Source organism: Miniopterus natalensis, chromosome 6 (assembly GCF_054644295.1).
Source record: "Miniopterus natalensis isolate mMinNat1 chromosome 6, mMinNat1.hap1, whole genome shotgun sequence".
Lineage (NCBI taxonomy): Eukaryota > Metazoa > Chordata > Mammalia > Chiroptera > Miniopteridae > Miniopterus > Miniopterus natalensis.
In genome coordinates, this window is record NC_142086.1 from 37,258,083 (window position 1) to 37,264,060 (window position 5,978).

Consider the following 5,978-nt stretch of genomic DNA (forward strand, 5'->3'; position numbering starts at 1 on the left):
GTGCTTTATTTATTCTCTCCTTTTTTCTCAAGTAGCCTGGCTAGAGGCTCATTGATTTTATTGATTTTTTCAAAGAACTAGCTTTTGGTTTTATTGATTTTCTCTATTGATTTCCTGTTTTCAATTACATTTATTTCTGCTCTCATTTTATTATTTCTTTTTTTCTTGCTCTCTATTTTAGATATAATTTTCTCTTCTTTTCTGGTTTCTAAGGTAAAAACTTTAATTTTTTATTTTAGATCTTTCTTATTTTTTGCAAGGCAAGTCTACTGGCAACATATTCTCTCAACTTTTGTTTGTCCGAGAAAGTATTTATTTCTCCTTCACTTTTAAAGGATAATTTCACAGAATACAGAATTCTAGGTTGGTGGGAGTTTTTCTTTAAATATTTCACTCCTCAGCCTAGCCGGTTTGCTCAGTGGTTAGAGCATCAGCCCACAGACTGAAGGGTCCCAGGTTCTATTCCAGCCAAGGGCACGTACCTCTGTTGCAGGTTCCCTGTCCCTGGTCGGGACATATGCAGGAGGCAACCAATAGATGTGTCTCTCTCTCACACTGATGTTTCTCTGTCTCTCCCCATTCTACTCTCTCTAAAAAACAATGGGAAAAATACCCTCTGGTGAGGATTAAATAAATAAATAAATATTTCACTCTACTCTCTTCTAGCTTGCATAATTGCTGAGGAGCAGGCAGATGTAATTCTTATTTTTGTTCATGTCAAGATAGGGTAAAAAACATTTTCCTCTGTTTTTGTTTTTTTTAATTTAAAAAAAATTGTTTTCATGCAGTTCGAATATAATATGCCTAGGTCTGGTGTTTGGTGTATTTATTCTGCTTGGTGTGTCCTGAGCTTCCTGGATCTGTGGTTTGGTGTCTGTCATTAATTTGGGGAAATTCTCAGTCATTATTACTTCAAATATTTCTTCTATTCCTCTCTGTCTTTCTTCTCCTTCTGTTATTCACATTAAGTATACGTTATTCCTTTTTAGTTGTCACATTGTTTTTGGATATTCTGTTCTGCTTATTTTTCCAGACTTTTTCCTCTTTGCTTTCAACTTTTGGAAGTTTCCATTGACATATCCTCAAGCTCAGAGGTTCTCTTCTTAGATGTGTCCAGTCTACTGAAAAGCCCATCAAAGGCATTCTTCACTTCACTTACAGTATTTTTGAGCTCTAGCATTTCTTTTTAATTCTTTCTTAGAATTTCCATCTCTCTGATTACATTACCCATCTGTTCTTACATGTTTTCTACTTTTTTACTAGAGTCCTTAGCATATTAATCAAAGTTGTTTTAAATTCATGGTCTGATAATTCCAACATCCCTGCCAATATCTGAATCTGATTCTGATGCTTGCTCTGTCCCTTCAAATTATGTTTTTTGCCTTTTACTATGCCTTGTAATATTTTGTTGAAAGGCAGATATGATATACTGGGTAAAAAGAGCAGTGGTCATTAGTCCTTAAGTAATGTAGTGGTAAGGTGTGAGGGGAGGGGAAGCATTCTATTGCCCTATCATTGGGTCTCTGTCCTTTGGTGAGTCTGTACCCTGAACTGTGACTTCACCACTGCTTCCCAGTTTTTCCTCCCTTTGGTGGCACAGGATGCCAGGGGAAGGGGGGTAGTTAGGGTTCAGGGATTTTTCTTTCCCCTCTGTGGGAGCTTAGAGGGGACTGGAGTTGGGTTCCTTTTCCCCATGTGGGTTAGTGTCTGGTAATACCCCAGCAGACCAGGCTCTGGCTGAAATGTTTCTCCTGAGGACAGGCCTTGTTAAAAATGACAGAAAGCTCTGGATGCATTTTAAAATTGTTACTTTTCCCTGCCTAAAGCATGAGGGGATTTTTCTCTGATCCTTTCTGTGAACACCTGAGTTTAAAAGTCACAAAAGATTAAAATGTGAGGGCTAATCAACCCCCTACCTCCAAACCATATCTGGGATCCCCCTTTGTTATCTCTCAGGTTTCTTCATGCTGAGCCTGGAGCAATTTGTCAGTTACAGTTCAGGTTTTTCTACTCTGGTTTTCCTACTGTGCCCTCAGAAGTTGCTGCTTGTGGGATTCTAGCTGGAAATTTGTGATACTCTGTATGTCTGTCTGTCTGCCTCTCCCATATTGGGGCAACAGTTAGCCCTATGATCTCACTTCTCTGACCAATCTGAGAATAGTTGTTAATTTTTCAGTTTGTTCAACTTTCTACTTCTTGTTAAGACCCAGTGACAACTTCTAAGCTCCTTACATGCTGGACAGGAAACTGGAAGTCCTTATGTCAATATTTCAAACCAATTTAGAAGTAATACTCAGTTTATCCTCACAAAACGCCTCTTAGATAAATCAGCATGACTCTGAGGTAATGGTTAAAACCCAACTGACACAGAGAGATTAAGCAGATTACCCACGGCCACATGGCAGGCTAGAAGCTGAGCAGAGGTTAGAGATCTAGAAAGCCTGGCTCTCAGCCCTATACATAGATCATACTGCTTATGAAGAAACTAGCTAACAGCTAAGCCAGATGAATTTGCCTGAAATGATCCACTTGTGGCTGCCAAACTAGGCCTCTTGTGCACAGTCAGTAAGCAAAAGATCCAAAAGTCAGGGCCTTTTACACAAACTTCGTCATGAGAACCCAGCTTTGAGAGGCTGTGCTCCAAGGACCAGGGGACTGACCATCTTTGGTGGTCATCGTAGTGATTGTCCATTGCATTTGTATGGGCCTCCTCACTTCTGACAGGGATTTATGTGACTTAGCTCAGACATTCCTCCCAACCGTACTAGGATACTGTGAAACGTATTTTTTGTTCTGTTTTTTTAAAGTTGGTGAGCTAAGGAGGCCAGTAACCCAGCACTGAGGGCTGAATCTGCTCTAATGGATATGAGGCAACAGGCAGAAGGCCTGGTCTTTAGATGACAAGAAGGTGACCCCTGAGGTCAGATCTCAGCAGGACAGATAGCATCGCCCTGGCAGCGGGCGAGGTGGAGACACGGCGTGGGCCGGGGACTGTGCACCTCTCGGGAATCAGCAGACGGAAGGCCCCGCCTGCGAGCGTGTAAGCCTAGGTAAATACCATGACTTCATTATTTCTGTATCCTCCGTGTCTAGCACAGGATGTGGCATGTAGAAGACACCCAGTAAATGTTTAAAGAATAAATGCATGAAGTATTTCTTGCACACTGCTGTCATTTTACTATTCAGACTTTTGGGGGAATAAATGGTTACTAAGCACTTATCTGGTTAAGGATTAGTAGATGCCTTCAAGTAGATTATTTAATTTGCAAAACAACACTGTAAAGATTTTGTCTGCCTGTTTCCTCTGTTCCTTACTTAACCAAGTCTAAATGCCTCTACCTGATTATACTACCTCTATAATCTTTCACCCCTATTAATTCTGCATGCGCCTTGGTGCTCTTACTGTTCATTCTGGCCTTTTCCACCTGACCTGCTACACATTTCTTTGTCCCCCTTTCTAAAAATGCTTTCATTTGTTACAGTCCAGATCAAATCCCACCTCCTCTGTGGAACCTTCTTTAATTATCTTGGCCCTCAGTGAACTTCTCTTTTGAATCTTTAACCTAGAAAGTCGACATCATGTATTTTGCACTCATTTTTCTCCTGTGTTATTGAGTTATTTCCTGTACATGTCATGTTTGATTAATTATATTGTAAGTTTTTTGAAGAACTTAGAGCCTGTATTCAGTGGCTAGCATAGATCCAGGCACACAATGGGAGTTCAAAAATTAGCCTTTAATGAATTGATTAAATTGTTTTAAACACATGGCTGGAGAAGCTACCTATTATTTCACTATTTGGAAACTTCCTGGAAGGCATGTAGCATTGAGAGGAGGGTATAATATGCTTGGCCATTACCAAGGAAAAATCCTTCCCAAACTCAAAAGAACCATCCCCCTGTTTCTTCCTGTCCTGGTCTTCTCCTTTTCACTATTCAGATGAACCTCGCAAAGGGCATCTGGCCTCACCCTCCCACTCACCTCTGGCATCTAGTACTATCAGTTCCCTCCAGTCTTCTAAATTCATCAGTTGCCATCAGCTGCCTCTTGGGTGTCCCTGCTCACTCACCCTTAAGTCCTTGCCCCGAGCTTGAACCACACACCCAACTACCCTTGACTACAGTGATCATACAACATTGCCAAAAAATTACAGGAGTTTTATAGAACTTAAACTAAGGCTATGAACAATAGTGGTAAAAAGTAGAAACAGAATTATGTCATCGCACCAGTCTGCAGGTTATGTACTAAAATCCTTCCTTCTCTTCTTCCTGGGCAGGAAGCTAGACTAATTTCCCAGTCTTCCCTGTGGCTAAGTGGAGCCATATAACTAAACTCTTTCCAATGCTGTGAGTAGAAGAGGAAGTACCCTTTGTAGGCCTGGCCCAAACAATTTTTTCTGTGTTCTCCCACACTGTTCATGGGCTGGATGATGTGGCCGTAAGGGTTGGCAGAGCCACAAGGTCTAAAAACCCTGGGTCCCTTAACCACCATGGGGAAGAGAGCTGTGCTCCAGTCAGGAGCACCTGCCTTGAACAGTTATATGAAAACTAAACTTGTAGTGTGCTTGAGCCATTATAGTTGTGGGGTGTATTTGTGGTAGCAGTTTAGTCTACTCTAACTAATACATGCATAAAGTGGGTGAAAGCAGATGGAACCATCACTCAGCTCTTACCTGACTCCAGAGAAGCATATATTTGAAAAGCAAAAAAGTGCCTAATAACAAAAGGGGGGAAAAGCCATAACTGAAAGTGAATTATATTTGTATAAAATAGGGGAGGAAATGTTGTGATGAAGGTTCTTATAGCAAAGACCTGGTTTTGTAACTGCTAACAATCTCATGGTGAACTCCTGTTGCCTGGGGAATGCAAAAGAATTCCTTGAGGACAAGTTCCTTGTTAATATATGGGCTTCACACCTATTAGATGCTCAACAGATACTTGTTAACTCCAATCATTTTTAAGGGAAGTAAGAGTATCAACTCCAGCCCATTTCTAGAAATGGAACATAGACAATTGAGGGCCAGACTTTACAAGAGATATTAACAAAATCAAATGTCCAGAGAAGGGAAAGGAATCAAGGGTAGTAAGGTCTTGAAACCATGTCAGATAGGAGGATTAAGGGAATGTAAATGTCTAACCTAGAGTAGTCTGTGTGTGTGTGTGTGTGTGTGTGTGTGTGTGTGTGTGTGTGTGTGAGAGAGAGAGAGAGACAGAGAGAGACAGAGAGAGACAGAGAGAGACAGAGAGAGAGAGAGAGAGAGAGAGAGAGAAGAGGGAGGAAGAGAGAGGGGTAGTGAGAACCACACTGCCTTGCAGTAATTTGAAGAGTTGTTATGGGGAACAGGAACTGTTTTCACATCCCTTTAAAGGTAAAACTGGAACTGAACTTACGTCGTATATAAAAGACCTTTCCAACAAATACAGCTGTTGGCCAATAGAACAGACTTCCTTGGAAAAAACTAAACTTCCGTCAGAGGAAGTACTTCATCCAAAGCTGGCTGCTGCCAATTGGCACTATTGTAGAAGGTTATCCTGTACTGGGTATAAAATTAGACAGTGAAGATCCCTTCCAAAGGTTCCAGGACCCTCTGAAAGATAGTCCTCAGGAAGTCCGCATTAATAAGACATTCAAGAGATGCTCTGTTCTGGATCATCTGTCCAATAGTCTCTGTTCTCATTCTCATTCTTTCCCACGGGGATCTCATCTCTTTGGCTGGTTGCAAGAGGAAGGGGCAACGGAGGTCTGGGAGAAAGGAAGCCACGTGTAAAGTCACAGAATTGATAATCTAGGTATACCTAGTTTGGAGGAAAGGATGGGCAGCTGATAGTCAAAGCCCATAGCCCCTCAGTAATCTCCCTTACAAAATTATACTACTGTAGTGAAACCTACTGAAAAGACAAAGCTAGCTGATCACCCACATCTTACAGGTTTTAATAGATCAGTACCTGGTGAGAAGGAGAAAGGCTTTCTTTACCATAT